This window comes from Notamacropus eugenii, chromosome 6 (genome assembly GCF_028372415.1).
Source record: "Notamacropus eugenii isolate mMacEug1 chromosome 6, mMacEug1.pri_v2, whole genome shotgun sequence".
Lineage (NCBI taxonomy): Eukaryota > Metazoa > Chordata > Mammalia > Diprotodontia > Macropodidae > Notamacropus > Notamacropus eugenii.
In genome coordinates, this window is record NC_092877.1 from 361,796,772 (window position 1) to 361,817,498 (window position 20,727).

The following is a 20,727-nucleotide window of genomic DNA, read 5'->3' on the forward strand; positions in this document are numbered from 1 at the left end:
CTCGTTGAACAATATTTTAAATTAAAGATATAGGCCTTATTACATGTAAACATAACCCAACGAAATATTATTCCCATATTGGCTATGTCCAAAAATGTATGCATCATTATGTATTTTAAATCTATTGACCTTCTGTCAGAAGGTGGGTGGAATGGTTATTCTTCAGTTTTATATATTCATAAGTTTTCGTTGCATTGATTATCATTCTAAAGACATTCAAAGTTTATTTCTTTGTAAGGTTTGAACTGTATACATTATTCTTATTATTGAAGGATGACTCAATTCATAGAGATCTAGCCCATTTCATTTGATACTGTCCATTTATTTGATCATTTCTTATGATACCATTCCATTCATATATGACAATTTATTTAGCCATTTCCAATAGTTTCCAGTTTGGAAATACTGTCAAGAGTTGCTCTAAAAATGCACACTAAAGTTTTTTTCCTTCCTTTGCTGTCTTTGAAGTATACTTCTAGTATAGTTGAGGTATAGTTCTGGTAGTAATATAGCTTGGTGAAAGGGCATGAGTATTTGACAACTTTCAGACACTAGTTCCAAAATGTTTTATTGAATAGCTGCAAGAATTCCCAACTCCACCAATAGATGAACAACGTGCCTATTTTACTTTTGTTCTTCCAACATTTTCCCTGCATCTCATCTAACATTTTTGGCAGTCTGATATGGGCATGAGATAGAATGTCAGAGTTTCTTCAATATGTGTGTATTTATAATTTGGAATATTTTTTCCCATATAGATGTGGATAGCTTGGATTTCTTTCTCTCAAAATTGCCAATTCTTATATGATTGCCATTTGTCCACTGGAGAATAACTCTTAGTTACATAAATTTGAATCAGTTCCTTATATATCTTGTATATAAGACTTTTATAAAAGAAATTTACTCGAAACTTGATATTCCCCACTTATCTATTTCCTTTGTGATTTTAATTGCATTGGTGTCTTCGCACAAAAACTTTTTTTAAAAAATTTTTGTGATCAAAACTGTCCATTTCATCTTCTGTGATTTTCTATATCACTTGTTTAATCATAAACTTTTCCCCTCTTCATAAATCTGAAAATTCCATCTTTGCTTTTCTAGTACACTTGTGATACTTTCATGTCTATCATGTATTCATTTGATTTTTTTTTTGGTATATGATGCTAGATGTTGATGATCTGTTCTTGCTGAAGCCATATTCCTTTTCTGTAGTCACTGCTTCTCTTTCTAATTGTTTCCAAAATTTCTTCATTCATTTTTTTCAGAATAATTTCAATAACTGAAGTCAAGCTCACTGGGCCACAGGGTGCTAACTTTCTTGTATTTCTTTTTGGAAAACCATGAGAATTTGCCCTTGTCCTGGCCTATGGTATTACTCTTGCTTTACATGATTTTTTTCAAATATCAGCAGCAAGAGTTCAACAATCACATTGGTTAGTTTTTTTAGTGGCTGAGGATGTAACCCCTATTTACCAAGAGCTCTGAATTTTCTAAAGGACAGGTAGGTATCCTCTTACTATCTCCTTATTTTTCTTGGTCATCAACTACAAGGTCATTCTCCTTTGCAGAGAAAACAGATACATATACACATGTATGCATCCATATACAAATATATATATATATACATATATGTGTTCATATACATATATGTGTATACACAGAGATTATATATGTGTGTAATATATGTATGTGCACACAAATATATAAATATGCATACATGCATGTATTTATGTACAGTGAACTTTTGGAGTTAGACATTTTCTAGCCATATAAGTCTAGGTTCAAACTATTAATAAACGACAATTCATGATATGCATAAATACAAATATTATTTAGACACACTGTATTCATATATCTATATACATGCATACATATGTACATACAAATTTTTTGTCTTTAAGTTTGTAAATGATGTGCTTTTGTTTAATCTACTTGTTTTATTGAGTCCCTATAATTCCATGTTTTCATGATTGAATGATGTTGTAACACTTCCACTAGAACGTTAAACAAGATTTCTCTTTCACCTATGCCATTTTCATTCAAATGCATTTGGGGTACCTAGGATGAGAAGGAGAATTAAGTTAAACTGCATGAAGCTGGTGGGGGGAGGTTTGCAGAGAATAAGGATGTTCAAAGCAATTATGGTTGTCAGCACTTCAAAACAACTATTTAGAAAATAGAAGAGACCTTGGGCGCTAGTTCATCTGGATGCTAATGGATGTGGTGGTTAGAAAAGGGAATTAGTATGTGCTCAGGAGATAATTAAGGCACAGTTGTTAAATGTCACATCTGTTGTTAATAAAGCATATGGTATTGATTTAATCTTGCACATATCTAGTGTCTATTTCCAATACCTAGTTGAAGGACAATTTTGCATGGCTTGGTCCTTTAAGAGTTTCAGGGTATTTAGAATTCAGAGCCAGATTTCAAGATGGGTGGAGAGTCAGAAATCCCTTTGGATGGAGTTTTAATTCATATTGTGATGATGGTCAAAAATTCTATTTTTAAGTGCCTGGATTTTACTAATATATTTAATTTTAATTGCGCTACAAATAAATAGAATAAGCCCAGAAAGGTAGTAGGAGATTTTCTTAGAAATTGAAGACCCTTTCACTTCATGATTTAAAAGGACTTGTTCTAGAACTGGGGAACATATATCACATATGACTCTAATTTCTCATATTGTTGTACATTTCCAAGATTTCATTAATCTTTTTACTCAAGTCCTGTTTGAAGCTTCTTTTTTCATAATCCTAATCATGTGATCATCAGCATGTTTTTACTCATAATTTATGGTGGAAATCCTAATATTTTATCGAGATATGAAATCCCTTTCATCCCACAGTCTTGAATGGATGGTTGTTGTTATTGTTAACAACATTATCATTGCTGTTTCTAGCTAGCATTTGTGTGGTACTTTGTGTTTTTCAAATAGGGTACCATTTGAGCCTCATAACAATGATGGAAGGTAGGAACTAGCATTATTCCCATTTTATAGATGAAGAAATAAAAGGAAATCGTAAAATGCCTTGCCTAGGATCACATAGCTTAAGCAAGTATGTAAGGCCATATTTCAATGCTCTATTTGCTCCTTCAACACATATTTATGAAATTCTTACTATGTGCCAGGAATCATGCTACATGCTAGAGATAACAGACAAAAATAACAACAAAACTTCAGCCCCCTTCATTTAAGTAGCTAACATTCATTATGAGAAAATAACATGAATACAGATTAAAAAAATAAAAACAAAAATAATTTTGGAGTGAGGGCATTTGAAGTTGGGAGAATTAGGGTAGCACTTGAGGAGGTAGCACTTGAGTTTCAGTGCTGAGCCCAGTGCTTGGCACATAGTAGGCACTTAATAAACTTTTATTGACTGACTGGCTAAGTTGAAACTGGATGAAGCTTGATATTCTATGAAGCAGACTTGAGGAAGGATATAGAGACAGCCTGTGTAAAGCCAGAAAATTGGGATACAGAATACTGGGCATAGAAAACAATAAGTAGGCTGTTTGGACTGAAATGTCAACAGCATAGAAAAAGTAATGGCTATAAGAGTCCTTGGAAGGGCAGCTGCAGTCAGAAAAAGAAGTGAAAAAAACTTAGTCTGCCCCCTTCCTAGATTCTTTCTTATAAGAGGAGAGTTGTTTCTTTAGAACTAACAGTCTCCATGGTTACTGGTTCTGCCCATTTTTAAAACAGTAAAGACTTATGGGACTGCCATTGAGCAAGGCTCCATGGTTCCATAAGTAAGGGGATCAGTCTTCTGAGGTCACACGGCTGAAATGCGAACCCTGAATCAGTTGCATAGCACCAAATGTTATGGCCAATAAATTTCATAGAGTTCGGCTTGCATTTATGATGTGAGTTAGCTCAATTGGTTCAGTGTGAGTGTGATCCCTGGGTATCTCAGCTAGCTTTGTTCAGTTCCACTTCTCTGTGGGCTGTTTAGACCACAGACTTCATGCCTAAATTTGCCAGCTGTCAAAGTAAATGCTTGCTCTTGTTCACAAAGGGAATTGGGTGACAAAACAGGGTTGGATCAGCATTGTCACACAGCTGGAAAAACTCAAATGCCCTCCTGAGCACGGATCAAGTTTTATAGACAAACATTATCATAAAGGAAGAAATCAGAACTATGAAGAAACACACTGAAAAACATCAGCTAACTCTGTTACAAAAGGTGAAAGCACTGTCTTTAAAAAGAATCCAGGGTAACCCAATAAAAATAATAAATTCCAGTTGATTTTCCTTATGGAGGAAATTATCTCAAAAACATTGGATTATGACATTTTTTCACATTTTTCTCATTCAAACAAGGAAAACAGAACATAGAATCAGAGATCTAGAGGTCATTTAATCTCATGTCCTCCCTTAACAGATAGGAAACTGAGACCCACAGAGAAGTAATGTGGTTTGCTTAAGGTCACAGAAGTAATGAGCATCGCAGACGATATTTGAACCCAGGTTCTTTGCCTCCATAGTCTCTTTTGACTGTAAGTTTAATGGCACAGATGGCCCTTAATTTGAGCCTTGAAGGTGTTCCAAAAGAAAAACAAATGCCTTAGCTTTTGAAGAAAAAATGATTCATTTTTATAGTTACAATATTTAATTAAGTCATCTGTGCGAATAGGCTGAATAAGTAAATATCACTTCCATATTATGTTTTTATATTTCTCTTTTATGCAGCACAACCATGAAAGCATCAACATTTTGATTAATCCTTTTAAAGAAAATAATTAGCCATGTGGTGGCTTTCTTCACATTTTTCAGCTTGGAATCTTGCAGCCAATTTCATAAAGGGTTCAATGACTGACGCCTTCTGCTTTATAGAGATAGGCAACTTCCACAAACACTGAATGAGATTGTCCATCACCTTTAGAGACATTTATATACAGGAAATAGAGCATGGATGTAATCCTCTGGAGTGTTGGTATTTTGTTTGAGATTTGCTCCATGCTCTGTTTCACCCATCCTGAAAGTCAGTTATTTTCATTCAAGAGATTTATGTCTCATACTTTTCTCCCTATTAAGGTTTAGCAACTTTAATTCTGGAGATTTGTTCTGCCTCTGTTTCCTTTTTCCCCCTTCACCTCTAAGATTACATAGTCATAGTTTAATACAATTTTGCTTCACATGGGAACACCCATGAACAAGTCTATTTAGTTTTATTGTAAAAGGTTAATTATTGGATATGTTGAACTTGTCTATTTTAAAATTTACAAGAGGATGTGCATAAAAAGAAAATCATGAATTTTATGGTATTGAAATCATTTTATTTCATTAAATATTTCAAGATTACAGGTAAAAATATTTTAAGACTATTTTTTTAAAAACTCTGAGTTCCAGTTTTTCCCTCTTCCTCCTTCTATTTACCCCTTTTGAGAAGACAAAGAATTTGATATTTATTATACATGTGAAGTCACACAAAACATATATCCATATTAGTCATGTGAAAGAAAACACAAAATTGAAAAAAAAAAGAATGAAAGTGAAAAAGGTATGTTTTCTCTGCATTCAGAGTTCAATTCTTTCTCTGAGGTGATAGCATCTCTCATTATGGGTCCTTTGGAATTATCCCGGATCACTGTGTTCATCAAAGAACATGTCTTTGACAGTTGATCCTCCTTGCAATATTATTGTTACTATGTAAAATGTCTTCCTGGTTCCTAGCTTTACTTTGCATAAGTTCATTTAAGACTTCTCAGGTGTTTCTGAAACCATCCTGTTTTTCACTTCTTAGAACACAATAGTATTCCATCACAGTCATACATCACAACTTTTTTAGCCATTCCTCAAAAGATGGGCATCCACTAGATTTCCAGGTCTTTGCTACCACATAAAGAACTACTATACATATTTTTTATATAAGTAAGTCTTTTTTCCCATTGATAAACAGACCTGATAGTAGAACTTTGGGATCAAAGGGTATGCACACTCTGATAGCCCTTTGGGCATAGTTCCACATTATCTTCCAGAATGGTTGGATCAGTTCACAACTCAACCAACATTGCATTCATACCCTAAATTTTCCACATCCTCACCAATATTTGCATTTTTTTTCTTTTCTATCATGTTAACCAATCTGACAGGTGTGAAGTAGTACCTCAAATTTGTTTTAATTTGCATTTCTATAGTCAATAATAATTTAAAGTATTCTTTCATATGCTTACAGATAGTTTTGGTTTCCTCTTCTGAAAACTAACTCTTTAGATGCTTTTAACATTTATTGATTGAGGAATGATGCATATTCTTATAAATTGGACTTAGTTATCGATATATCTTAGAAATTAGGCTTTTATCAGAGAAACTTGCAGCATTTCCCTCCTGGTTTTCTGTTTTCTTTCTAATCCTGGCTGCGTTGGTTTTGTTTATGCCACACTTTTTTTTAAATTGATGTAATCTGTATTATCAGTTTTATATGCCTTAATGTTCTCTATCTCTTTTTAGTCATAAATTCCTCCCCTACCCATAGATTTGAATGGTAATATTTTCCATGCTCCCCTAATTTGTTTGTACCTTTTATATCTAAATCATGTACCCATTTTTAACTTATCTTCATTTTTAAGAAAAATTATTTGAACAACATGAGATGTTGGTCTATGCCTAGTTACTGCCTAACTTCTTTCTAGTTTTCCTGGCAATTTCTGTCAAATGGTGAGCTCTTGTCCCAGAAGTTTGGATCTTTGGATTTATAGAACACCACCTTACCATGAGCACTTAATATTGTGTATTGTGCACCTAACCTTTTCCACTGATTGATCACTCTGTTTCTTAGCCAGTACCAGATTGTGCTTATGATTACCACTTTGTAATTCAGGTCAAATTTTAGTACTGATAGGTTACCTTCCTTCAGCTGTTTTTCATTGATTACTTTTTTCTTCCAGATGAATTTTATCATGTTTTTTTCTCTAGTTCTATTTTTTTGTAATTTGATTAGAATGAAAATGAATAAGTAAATTAATTTAGGTAGAATTGATATTTTATTGTATCAGCTCATCTGCTCATGAACAATTAATATTTCTTCAGTTGACTAGATTTGACTTTATTTCTGTGAGCATTTTGCAATTGTGTTCATAAAGTTCTTGGGTTTGTCATGGCAGGTAGACTGCCAAGTGTTTTATGTAATCTCCAGTTATGTTAAATGGAATTTTTCTTTCTATGTCTTGTTGCTGGACTTTGTAAACAATATATAGAAATACTGATGATTTGTGTGAGTTTATTTTATATCCTGCAACTTTGCTGTTTTGTTTTACAGGTTTTCCAATTTGATGTTTAATTGGTGATTTTTAATTTGTTCTTTTTTCTGGGTTGTTGGATTTTGTTTTTGTTTTTGTCTTGTTTTGTTTTGTTTTTGGTGCATGTCCAACTCACTGACCTGCTCTTTCTCTAGTTTATTAATGCTAGAATTTACAGATACAAATATTCTTTAAGTGCTACTTTGACTGCATCTCAAAAATTTTGATATGTTGGCTCGTTGTTTTTTTAATTCTCTTTGATGAAATTATTGATTATTTCTATGATTTGTTCTTTAATCCATTCATTCTTTAGGAGTGGATTATTTATTTCCCAATTACCTTTTAACCTATGTTTTCATGGCCCTATATTGAATGAAAAAAATTATTTGATTATGTTCTGAAGAGGATTCATTTCATATTTTTTTTTTCTTTTCTGCATTAGTTTATGAGGCTTTTATGTCCTAACATATGGTCAATTATTGTATAGCTGAGAAAATGTAATACTCCTTTCTATTCTCCTTCAATTTTCTCCAGAAGTCTGTTATATTTAACTTTTCTAAAATTCTATTAATTGTCATAATTTTTTTTGTTAATTTCATGGTTACATTTATCTAGCTCTAATAGGGAAAAGTTGAGGGCCCCCTCCTGTATAGTTTTATTTCCTCATGCAACTCATATAATTTATCCTTTAAGCCTTTAGATGCTATCGCATTTGGTGTATATATGTTTACTAATGATTACTGCATTGTATGTATCACCTTTGTAGAAAAATGAAAATTTTCCACTTATCTCTTTTAATTAGATCTATTTTTTTAAAAGTTGCTTTGTCTAACATCATGATTGCTACCCATTTTAACTTCATCTGAATATTTTAATCTAGCACCTTATTTTTTATACTTTGTTTGTTTTTCACGTTTGTTTCTTCTGATTAGCATATTGGTGAATGCTGATTTTTAATCCAGTCTGCTAATCACTTCCATTTTATGGATGAGTTTATCACTTTTACATTCACAGTTATGATTAATAACTGTGTAGATTCCTTTTTCCCATTTTTGCCTGTTTAACCTTCTCTCTCTTTATCTTTTTTTAACCTTATCCTTCCTCAAAACTCCATTTTAGTTCTGATCATTGCCTCCCTTTATCTGCTGTCTGTTCAGTTAATATCCTCCTGCTTTCCCTTATCCTCTTCTTCTCTTACTTTTATTTTTGGTAAGATAAATTTTTAAATCCAACTGATTATACATATTTTTGAGTCAATAATGATGAGAGAAAGGTTCAAGCATTAATTAGATCCTCTGCCTTCAATTTAATGATAAATTTCTTAGAAGTTAAAAATATTATCTTCCCAGATAGGAATATAAACAGTTTAGCTTCATTGAATCCCTAATGATTTCTCTTTCCTGTTTATCTTTTTATACTTGCCTTGAATCCTGGGTTTGAATGTCTCTTATTTTTATTCAACTTTGATCTTTTCATCAGAAATAATTAAAAGTTCTCTATTTCATTAAAAAACCTGTTTTTTCCATGAAGGATCATACACAGTTTTGTGGCTTGTTATTATTGACTATAATGCTATGGTGCTTGCTTTCCAGGATATCATATTTAAATCCCTCTCATCTTTTAATGCAGAAGTGCTAAATCTTGTGTTATTCAAACTGTGGCTCCATGGCATTTTTTTTTTTTCTTTCTGGCTCCTTATAGTATTTCCTCCTTAAATAGGAAGCTTTGTTTTTGCTTTGGGGGCTTTGAAAAAGGTTTATGTGCCAGATGAAATTCTGGGTAGCTGTTAAGGAGTCCTCTGGCTTCAAACCCCCAGATATTGGCACTTCTATCTCTGGTATGTAAGTATGTAATGGTCCGACAGTTGGATCTGTCTTTTGTTATGGTCAGACAGTTAGAAGTCCTGTCTATTGGTTTTTATTTCTCTTCTTGAATTTTCTTTGTTGGTGAACATAATTAAAGTAGATTGCTGACCCCTCAAAAATTGCTTTCCTCTTAGAAAAGCAAATCTAAGAGCCTATACAGTAGGCCCCCCATGTATGCCGGGGTGTGCTTGCTGCTACACACACTCTGTCTTCACAATCATTCACCATACCTATTCCCATTTGATCTTCACCTATGATGAATTTAATGCCATGATGAGATGAGGATTTATGATTCTTCTTCTATGGAATTTAGTCAAGGAGGGCAAATCATGAACTATACAGGATTGAATAAATAAGTTTCAGTGAATTGCTTGACTTACCCAAGATCATATATCTAACAAACTTCATAGATAGGATTTGACTCTAGTGTTTCTAGACTCAAACCAAATACTTGATCAATATGTCAGGGGACATGACCTTTCTATGAAAATTCAATGCAATTTTGGAAGTATTTATTAAGGTCCAGGGCAATGCTAGACAGGGGGAATCAATTCAAAACTGAAAGTTATTGGCCACCAGAAGGTTACATTAATGATCAATTTTCTTTGTCATTGACTCAAATCTATGATTTATCCAAAAAAAGAAAGACATGCAATGGAGCTGGTTTTGGGGGTGGAATCTTAGTTACTGGTGACTTTAGGAAAATAGTATAGTTCTAATCTGAGAGTTTGTGTATGCAAACATAGACCAAGGTTTTCAGGAGGCCTCAGGTTGTTAATTTTTGACAACCCAGCTGCAAGGTTTTAAGAATGAAGAAACTGAGCTACAGAAAGATAAAACATCTTTACTCAGGTCATTTTAAAATCAGCGACAATATATATAAAAGAATGTAAATACCACAATTCCCTACCTGAAGTTTTGGCTAACTTATTACAGTGCCCTTTACCTCAATTTCTTTTTCTCAGAGTTCTAGTGTTCAAAAGTTAACATTGCACATATTCTTTCTGTCAGTTTCTCTTGGTATTTTCCAAGCTCTTCCAAGAAAGATTTTCTGCCTTTGTACTGTAACAGAAATCATTACCTGAATCTCAGTGGAGATCTGCTAAAGAAACCAAGATGTAGAAAACAGATGAACTGAGGAGGAATCGAACAGATCGGTGGAAAATCAGATTCTCTACTTTCATTGATATTTGTCTTCATTTGGATCACATTTTCTAACTTCCATTTCCCTAAATAATTATTTCTATTCATTACACTTCACCACATCTTTTCCCTCTGAATATGGTTTTGATTGGGTTATAGAAAGTATTTCTTTCAATATTCAAAATAGCAACAAAACAAAGTGTGTGTGTGTGCATATGCCTATGCATATATATATATATGTATATATATATGTGTGTGTGTGTGTGTGTGTGTGTGTGTGTGTGTGTACATACCTACACATCAGGAGATAGAAATTTAAAGTAAGCTTTGAAGTCAGGAATACCCGGGATGTATTCTTGTCTCTCAAAAATGTTGTCTGTATGCCCCCAGGCAAGTCATTTAATCTTTTTGTTTTCTCAAATGACTTTCTAAGACTAAAATTTGAACAGAAATTGCTGATCTGCTTTGGTAGAAGGTGTTTTCTCATTCAGTGGAATCCTCTACATCAATGAAATCAATGGTCCAGACCAAAATAATTATAATAATTTAAAATGAGCAGAAGTATGAACATGATGTAGAAGTACAATAACATAGGGATTAGGGAGCAGGACTCAGGAACATTTGGATTTTATTCCCTCATCTGAAACCTTTGGAAAAGTCATCTACACTCTCAGTGACTCTATGAAACTTTTTTAAGATGGCAAATAGAAGAGAAATTGCTACCTGCTTGGGTTAAGGGAACTTTCTGACTAGGAGTACTGCACAACTGTAAAATCACAGATCCAGTCAAATAAATAATTATTGATCATGGTAGTATTACATTTATCTAGCAAAACAATTTTGCCAAAGTCTTCACAAAGTGGGAAGTACTTGGTTATAATGAAGAAAATGATAAATTGAGTCAGGAAAACCTGAGTTTGAATTCTGCCTCTGAAACTTCTTAGTTAAGTGACCCTGGGAAAGTCACTTTATGTCTTATGTGAGGAACATATAGGATAATATCTATTAAGTGCTTTGGAAAGATTTAAAGTGTAACATAAATGCCAGCAATGATTGTGGTAACCATCATAGTCTTTATCGTCTTGTTTTTAAAGAACCAAAATAGATACTGGTACTCATCTCAACTTTTGTCATTCAGTTTTAACAGTAAAACTTTTTCGTATGGCCACAGCTAAATATTGAGCTTTTATCCTTGGATGGCATTCATTTGTTATTTTGCTATTAACAAAAGCCAACTAGGCAAAGCTTTGACTCATGTGATCAGTCATCCAAACCCTTCACCCTTGATGCCTGTATTAGCAGAGATGATCATTGCAATTTATGTTGGATAGAAGGAAAAACTTTATCTTTACTGCCACTTGGGAATGGGCAAATCTCTAATCCATATATAGATAATTAAACAGGACATCTTCCCTCCGTACAGTCATAATTGCAAAAACCCTGAACAAAATTTCCTACCCAGGCATAACCAAGCCCCTGTGCTTTACTCTTGGCAGTCATAAGGCAGAACAGAGGCTGCATTGGAAGCTGTTTTTAATCCTGTGAAACAACTATTTCCATTCCTGGACAGCAGCAACTCTCCTTGACAATGACAATTTCCAGTGCCAGGCGGCACTAAGTCAAACACCAGCAGCAGGAGCACTTATTACCAACCCCAGCATGGTTACTTCTCACTCCCTGGCAGCAGTAGGCCTTCACCTTGTGTGATTTTTGGAAAGATGTCAAATAATTTTTATTTTCATCCTTTAGCATCATCCCTTCTCCCCAGCAAAACTCCTTATTCTACTTTTTATTCTGATATCCCTAAAGTGTTGGAGATTTTCCTTTATGTTTACCTTTGGATTGTCCCTTACTGGCTTGGCTCTTATACACTATGCTGATGGTCTTCTGTGTACAATGCCATCCTGGATCGTCCCTTTGATCTTCTCTGTCCCTGTCATTGAAGCCCACACATTGAGGTCTCTTCTACAACAATCAAAGGATAAAGTAACTTTGAGGTGGAAAGAGAAAGACAAGTAGCAGAAACATAGAATCAGGTGATTATTCATTTAGCACTGGAAGAAACCATTGAGTGCAACACCTTCATTTAAAAAAAAAAATGAGGAAAGTGTCTGAGGTGGTATCAAATTCAGGTCTTTTTTATTCCTCATCCAATATGCAACACTTCTATATATCTTAAATGATAAGTGCAATTACATATCCATTCAAGATGAATCTGACATAGAACTGGTGTGTATATCGATGTGATTTAGTGGATTAAGTGCCAGAGTGAAGCTCATGAAGGTTGCAGTTAAAATCTCCCCCCAAATATTAAATAGACAAGTGTTTATGCACAAAGTCACCTCAATTAATGATCATCTAGCATTGAGAAAGTTGACATACAAGTGCTGTTGGATTACCCCCCATTTTCCCCATTATTAAATAATGTCTGATAGTAACCAAAATGAGACTTTATGAGCAAGTGAAAAATAATTTCACTTGACCTCAATATGTAAGAAATAGGATTTTGTAAACTACAAAGACAATTTCAATAAACACATAAGACAAAATAAAGAGAATTGGTGTCATGTAATTAATAGATAGAAATCTGTTCTTGGTGTAGGGAAACATTGTCGTAAAGTTTAGCTTATGACACAATTGAGGGTATAAGTCTAAACAAGTTACTCTAAATAGCATAGCAATTTTTGAAGACTACTCTAGGTTGTAGAAAAATTGCCTGCTTGCGCTGTAATATGAAATTTTCATATGCCTACACAAGCATAGGTCTAAAGCCCTTAAAAAAGTCTTGATTTCTTACAATATGTGTAGTCCAAGCTAATTATGAAGTTGGGTTACATTTATGATAATTTCTAGGATTTTTCTTGCCTTAATGTAGTATTATCTTTATATCCTTGTGAGTAGGCAATCTGGGTGTGTGAGAACTGAACCTGGGGCACATGCTTATCCTGGAAGATTGCTTGAACCCAGGAGTTCTGAATTGCAGCATGTATAAAGCCAATCATGTGTCCACACTAATTTTAACATCAATGTGGTGAGGCTATTGGAGCACCAGACTGGATAATGAGTTGGTAAACTCAAAACTACTGTGTTCATCAAAATTGGAATAAGGTTTTAAGTGTCCATTGCCTTTCCAATCTGGGTAAGATAAGGGAATATATAGGGAAAGGAAAGGAAAAAGAAAAAGAAAGAAAAGGAAAGGAAAGGAAGGGAAGGCAAGGCAAGGCAAGGCAAGGCAAGGCAAGTCAAGGCAAGGCAAGGCAAGGCAAGGCAAGTCAAGGCAAGGCAAGGCAAGGCAAGGCAAGGCAAGGAAAGGCAAGGAAAGGCAAGGCAAGGCAAGGCAAGGCAAGGAAAGGCAAGGCAAGGCAAGGCAAGGCAAGGAAAGGAAAGGAAAGGAAAGGAAAGGAAAGGAAAGGAAAGGAAAGGAAAGGAAAGGAAAGGAAAGGAAAGGAAAGGAAAGGAAAGGAAAGGAAAGGAAAAGAAAGGAAGAAAACCAAAACAAAGCAAAAAATATCTGTAAGGTGGAAATTAGAGGTATTGTAATCCCATTTTCCAGATTGGCTAAAACTGAAAAAAAAGAGCAATAGATCATCATTCTTAAATGCTATTTTAACAGTGGAAATGAAGTGGGAGTGAACATTTGTTTGCCTCTGAAATAAATTCATTTATTTTCCAGAAAATGGAAATTATGTGTGTATTTGTGTGTATACATATATATATAATATGTGTGTATGTGTATATGCATATATATGCACACTTATATGTGTGTGTTCACTGTGTAGTGAAGAATGTAGAGCTACGTAATTATCTAATGCAAAATAAAACAAAACAAAAATTGCAAAATTCCTTTCATTCAAGATACATAATTTGACTCAAAATTTTATCCTCTCCTAATGACAATTGAATATAAGGAAGTCTGGCTACAGCAATAACTCTTGTGGGCCAGAAACATTTTAAGTGTATATTTGTTTTTAGACTTGGACATGAAACAAATTTTCCAACTCTCAGGCAGAAAAAAAGACTCTTCTTAGTTCTCTCTAAATTTTTCTAATTTTTAACACCATAGATGCTAATCTTTAAGAAAACATGTAGAATAGTGGAGAAATCTGAAAATTCAACATGTGCAAATGTTGTCTGTATATTCACAAAGGGTTAAAAGGTATATCCCTAAAGGAAGTTTGACATTCATTACTGAAGAATGTGCGTGTGTCAGGTGGAATATATTATTTGAATTGTGAGTGAATAGAAAATAAATCTCTGATCACAAGATGCAGTATTATACAGAATAAAATTTAAAGAAAACTAATTCATTAAGCACATGTGTGTTGGGTTGGTTGTTTTCCTTTGTTCTTGAAGACAACCAAAATGATGTAACCATGATAAACCCAAGTTTCAATGTGTCCGACTATGGCTGCTCAGATCAATAAGCTCAGAATGCTCTACCATAGGTTGGGCATGGATAGTCCATGTGAATATTTGGGGCAGATACTCCAAATTTGCGCATCCTATGTTTACTTTGTGCTGTTTCGATTCTGCTTTGCTCATAGAGCACAGCACCTTTTCTGATGTGGGCATGCCATGCTGAGCGGTCTTGTGCCAGTGTCACCCATGTTGCACAGTCAAATTGAAAGTTCTTCAGAGAGACCTTGAGAGTGTCCTTGTATTGCTTCTTCTGACCACCATGTGATTGCCTGCCACATGTGAGATCTCCTTAAAATAATCTTTTTGGCAAGCATATATTTTGCATTCGAACAACATGACCAGTCTATCCAAGTTGTGCTCTCTGAAACATAATTTGAATGCTTGACAGTTCAGTTCAAGCTAAGACTTCAGTGTCTGGTACTTTATCCTGCCTAGTGATCCTCAGAATCTTCCTAAGACAGTTCAAATGGAAGTGATTGGGTTTCCTAGCATGGTGCTGGTAGACTGCCCATGTTTCACAGGCATAGAGGAAGGGAAAGTAGGAGTAAGGAAGAAAGAGAGAGAGGAATGAGAGATAGATAGATGGTGACAGAGAGAAAGCGAAAGTTGAGGACAGTGAGAGTGAGAGAAAATTATTTGCCACTGTTTATTTGTGTTCTGAAGAAAGCCAAGCACCAAGTTCAAACTAAAGAAAGAAGTATTCAGTATGGGAGGGAAAGTCCTCTACATGTTTCTAAGTTTGGACAACAACAGTGTATTGACTGATTTAAGCCCTCCTACAGAGCCTTCTGTATGTGGTCTACAATTACTCCGAAGCAGTTAGTCTTCCTAGGTTGTCACTAAACAGTGAAAATTATTTCACGCTTGAAATAAGATTTCAGTGAGGCATCTCTTATTTTTCCACCATGAATCTTCAATAAAACTTTCTCCACTTCATTCTTTGATTTTTCTCCCATTTATAATAAAGAAGAAATGAAAATATATTTTCATTGAAGAGCTTTGAAGTCCTTGAGTGGGAGTAAAAGAATAGGAATGAGACGTCAGATTCAGAGTTATGAAAAGATCATCAAATTGAGTTCTACATTTTCTCTCTCAGAAAATAAGAAAATATACAATTTTGTCAAATAAGAATTATTGGGTTTTTGTCTTTATTGTTGTTGATTTTCCTTTTATCATTTCAAATGAAATAGAGCTAATTCTGTCACCTGGGGGTAAGAGTGAGCCTTGATTGTGTACCATGGGTTTGGGAAGATAGGGGAGAGATGCAATTTTCTAAAATAAAATATTTGTCAATGTGTTCTTGGAGTACAACTTGAGTCATATATAATTCCATTGGAGAATATCTATAAATTACTCCTTCATCCAGGTGCCTTTGGACTATACAAGCTCCATTGAAAGTAAACACACACACACACACACATATGGTTAAAGAGTTAACAAGAACCATCAAACTATAGCAAGTCAGTTGGAGGGTCACCTGGATTTTTTAATCCTTCTCCCTAGCCTCTTCCACATTTTACACTTCTTTCCAAAGTGTGCGTGTTTCCAGAGTTTTTTCAGCCATTTCTAGCTGGAAATTTGGAAACTGAGCCAATTGAGCAGCTCTTGGGAGAATTTTGGGGAGAAGGAAAAATAGGACTTCATCGATTCAGAGCCAATTCAGAGCCCAAAAGGACTTCAAGCAAGATTTTGTCCCAAACCTCTCATTTTGTAGATGAAGAAATTGAAGCTGAGAGATTTAAAAGAAAAAAAAAAGATTGATCCAAGATAACACGGGAAGTAAATCTTGCTTTGATCAAGGATGAAGGAGCAGCATGATATATGAAACAGAGTGCTGAACTTGGTGTCAGGAGGACCTAAGTGTGAATATTGTCATAGACATTCACTAACTGTGGGACCCTGAGAAAGTGACTTTATCTTACATTTTTCAATTCAAAATTGAGGGGATTAAACTTAATTGTCTCCAAAATCTTGGACTAAATTAAAATTCTAAATTAATCTAAACTCTCCAAATGATAGAGCTGAGATTTGAATTGATGTTTCCAGAACATAAAGAAAAGGTCACTTTGAAGAAGCAATGAGTTCTCAGTCTTTCCCCACAAAAGGACATAATACTTTACTAACTCATTCAAATGTATGGGGAGAATAATTTTTTCCTTTCCCTATGCTGTGATACTTACCTTGGATTATGTATTTGTTCCTTGGGCCTTGAAAAAATGTATACTTGAAATACAGCACAAATGGAGATTCCTTCTTGGTTCTTATTTCCCTAACTAGTTCATAAAATTTGAGAATACCAACTATGTCATCGTCACCTTTGCATGTGTAAAATACTGGAGCAAAATTACCTTATAGTGCATATATATATATATATATATATATATATATATATATATATATATATATATATATATATATATATATATATACATGTGTGTATGTATAATTAGATAAGTAATTGTAAATACTAAATGAATTACATTATACTTTTCAATTAATGGAGTCCACGTATTTAATCTTATCTATGCTACTCGCCCTCTCCTAACTTCTGTATCATCACTTGTAAAATGAGATTCTCAAGTCTTTTCTAACTATTTATTTATGATCCAGGGATGCTAAGATCCTTTAAGAAGAAAGTGGTGATGATGATGATGACGATGATTCTCAACACAAAAGAAGACCCCTTACTCTTTCCATAAAAGAGGCTCATTAGATGCCTAGCATTGTGCCAGTTCCTAGGAACTCAAACACAAAAGTAACAGATCGAAAGTTTCCCTATAAGAAGATCAGGCCAGTGATTAACCTGAGTACTGAGAGAGAAACAAACAAACAAAATCTCCTCTTGTCTTGCCCGGTGTAATATTCTTGTCTTAAACAACAACTTTCAGTGAATGGGCACCAGCGTCCCAATGTCAAATCGTTGCCTTTGGTTATTGCTGCCCTTGGCCAGATCGCACTAAAATTACTCCTAAGGAGTCAGGAAAGTCTTGCGATCATTGTCATTTCTCCAAGAGAGTATCTGCAGCCTAAAAGGCATGATCTTTCTATCGTATCATGCTCGTCCATCAGCCAAGACTCCTTTTTAACTCAGCCTGCGGTCAAAAGAGGAAGAGGGTGGGCGTGCCCCATATATTGTTATTCGTGTGTGTCTTCTTGTATTGTCTGTCATGCCACTTGTGCAGAGATTGCATTGGCAATTTACTCACCCCATTTAAAATACCCAAATCATATTAAATCGTCAATCAAAACATTTCCTAGCCACAGCCAGTGAGTGCATCACCCATAAATCTATAGGTCAGAACTAATCTACCATGGAAGTTAATGAAAGTGATCTATGGCAGGCTGTCAGCAGAATTGTACCATTTGTGAATGGCAACAGCAGCACCCTGCTCATTTCATTCTCTGCTGCACTATCTTCGGAATGCTTCACATGTTGAGGTATCGCCTGTGGAATTATGAGAAAGACTGAGTTAATGAGTGGTATGACCTTGACCCAGTCACTTAACCTCTCTCAAACTCCATTTCTTTATATGTCAAATGGGGAGGTTGGGCTATATAATGTTTAAGGTCCTTATATTAGCTCTGTGATTTAGATTCTGTGTCTGAGATCTGTGATTAAATGTCCTTGGCTATTTTGTTGTATCTGCGGTTTAATTCATGGGAGCAAGCCTTCTACTAATACAGATGCAACTTATTCATGCCTTCTCATGGTCTTCTATTCTACTGAAAGATTTTAGAAACCTTCTCTTTTGCCACCTCTGTTGCTATGGGCACCCTGAGATAAACAAACAAACAAGCAAGCCACAATAAACTCTATCAGTGCCACTGCAGGCTTTTCTTTATGTCTTCTCATGTGTCACAGTTGCCAATTCAACTTTCTGTCCCAACTGTCCCCTGAAAATCTTAGTCTTTGTTGTTTTTTTCTTTTTTTCCTTTTTGTATTACAGGGTTTATGCTTTGCAAAGGGATAACAAGGTGTTCTTTCAGGCACATGACAGCGAACTACGAATCAACAGCAATGGAATGGTAAGAAACCTTTGCACAAAGAACAATTAGGAAATCACTTCATTTTTGATATTTAAATATTCCCCTTTTGTTCAAGCAAAAAGTTAAAAAAAATGCCTAAATTAGCAGAGGGGATCTGTGAGTGAAGAAAAAGCAAAAGAGATGAGATATATTGTGAAAAAAAAATTGGCAACAGGTTAAATGTGGGGAAGAGAGGACATTAAGATTGAGAACCTGGGTGATAACTAGAAAGATGGTCCTGCCCAGGTACAAAACAAGGAAGTTGGAAACAGGAGGTTCAGGAGGAAGACAAAGCTTATCAACACCTAATTAAAGATGCTCGCTCAGAGGTGGCATAGCATGGTACATAGAGAGTTCGCCTGGAAAGCTGGGTTTAAATCCTGCCTCTAAGAAATACAGGTTGTGTTACTAAGGGAAAGACTTGGATACTGATACCCAAAACAAGAATACTTTGAGTAGATTCATGACTTTGGGGAATTTAAAATCCCTTGAAGTCATCTCTGGCATTCCTGGGGAGTTATTAAGGGCAAGATGACATTCTGGGTTTAAAAAATCTCTATTCACATGAAGTTGGATTGAAGTAGTACAACAATAAGTTTTCCAAACAACCTTCTTTTCTACAATTTCCCTCTCTTGGGCTTATGAAAGTCCAGCATGTTCATACTAATGGAACCATAATTATAAAAGCATAAAACCGAGTTATGATTTCAAAGGGAGTTCATTAAAATAACTCAACTCAATAACATTCTCCTGATGAATATCTGGTCATTGAATTCAGGGGGCTCTGGAGAAGAAGTGAGGCTGGTGACCTGCACAGCCCTCCCTCACTCAAAACAAAGTCAAGTGCAAGTCATGTCATCATTTTTCTTATGGCATGGTCTTCTTTGGCAACCAAGAACGAACACAAAATCTCATCTGAAGCTTGGTAGAAAAAAATTAAGAAGGTGTAGAGGCCAGATTGGTGACAAACTTTCCCCAATATCTTGTAGTCAGAGAGCTCAATCTGAGTATCAGAGTATCAAAGTCAGGAGAACTAAAATTATACTAGGAAACAAGTATATTGTGGTTATTAGTATCACACATACAAAAAATTCATAATCCCATGTTTCATTCAGTGTCATAAGAGTTGAACAAAATTAGTTCAACAAAGTCCTAATCTCATACATTCTTTAAGGGAACAAAACTTGTTAAATAGAATCTATGTGTAAATTAAGTCAAATCTCAGATGAAATTGTATATAGAGGTTTCACAATGGATTGATTGAGGAGGGAGATTTCCATGTTACCAGTTAGCTAGGGTAGCTGAAAATAGCTAAATCACTTTTGGAAGCTCAGACTTGTCTTTTACTTCTTCTTGAGTAATGTCAAACAGTTAATATTACAATTCCATAAGTCAAGTTTAGATAGGATGGGGTCAATAAAAACAGAAAACATACTTTCAATTAACCAAAAAATTGCAAGAGGAATGTCCCTTATTCCTGAACAACAAATAGGAATTTGGACACACCCCTCTTGCATACAAACATAAGCACCATGAAACAAAGAAACAAAAATAAAAGCCAGAGCAATACAAGTGATCAATATTAAAAGCAAGCAAACAAAAACAATATAAAATCTCCTTGCTCCTGGTAACTTGCTCCCAATTTTCATTTAATCAATACATTTTATCTTGCATCCCCACCCTAATCTTTAGTTATGAAATTCCTTAGTTATCTAAGACAAGGAGAGGGAAATTGTGGGAAATTATACTGCTTAGAAAATATTATTATACTATTTAAATTTAACACTATTTCACTAGTGATTGTTTGAACCCAGATGTCATCCTAACCTCAGTAACTCTCCAGGAATGTCCAAGAAAACTCTAAAGAATTTTAAATTCCTTCAATTCCTGGATCTACTCAAAATATTCTTCTCCTTGAAAATTATATGTTAGGCCTAATTTGCTGGGTACTCTGTAAGGTGCTCTTCCTGGCAGATCTATTTCTCTAGTTTGGTATTTAATGTTGTTAATATCTACCAGTAACAAGACACAA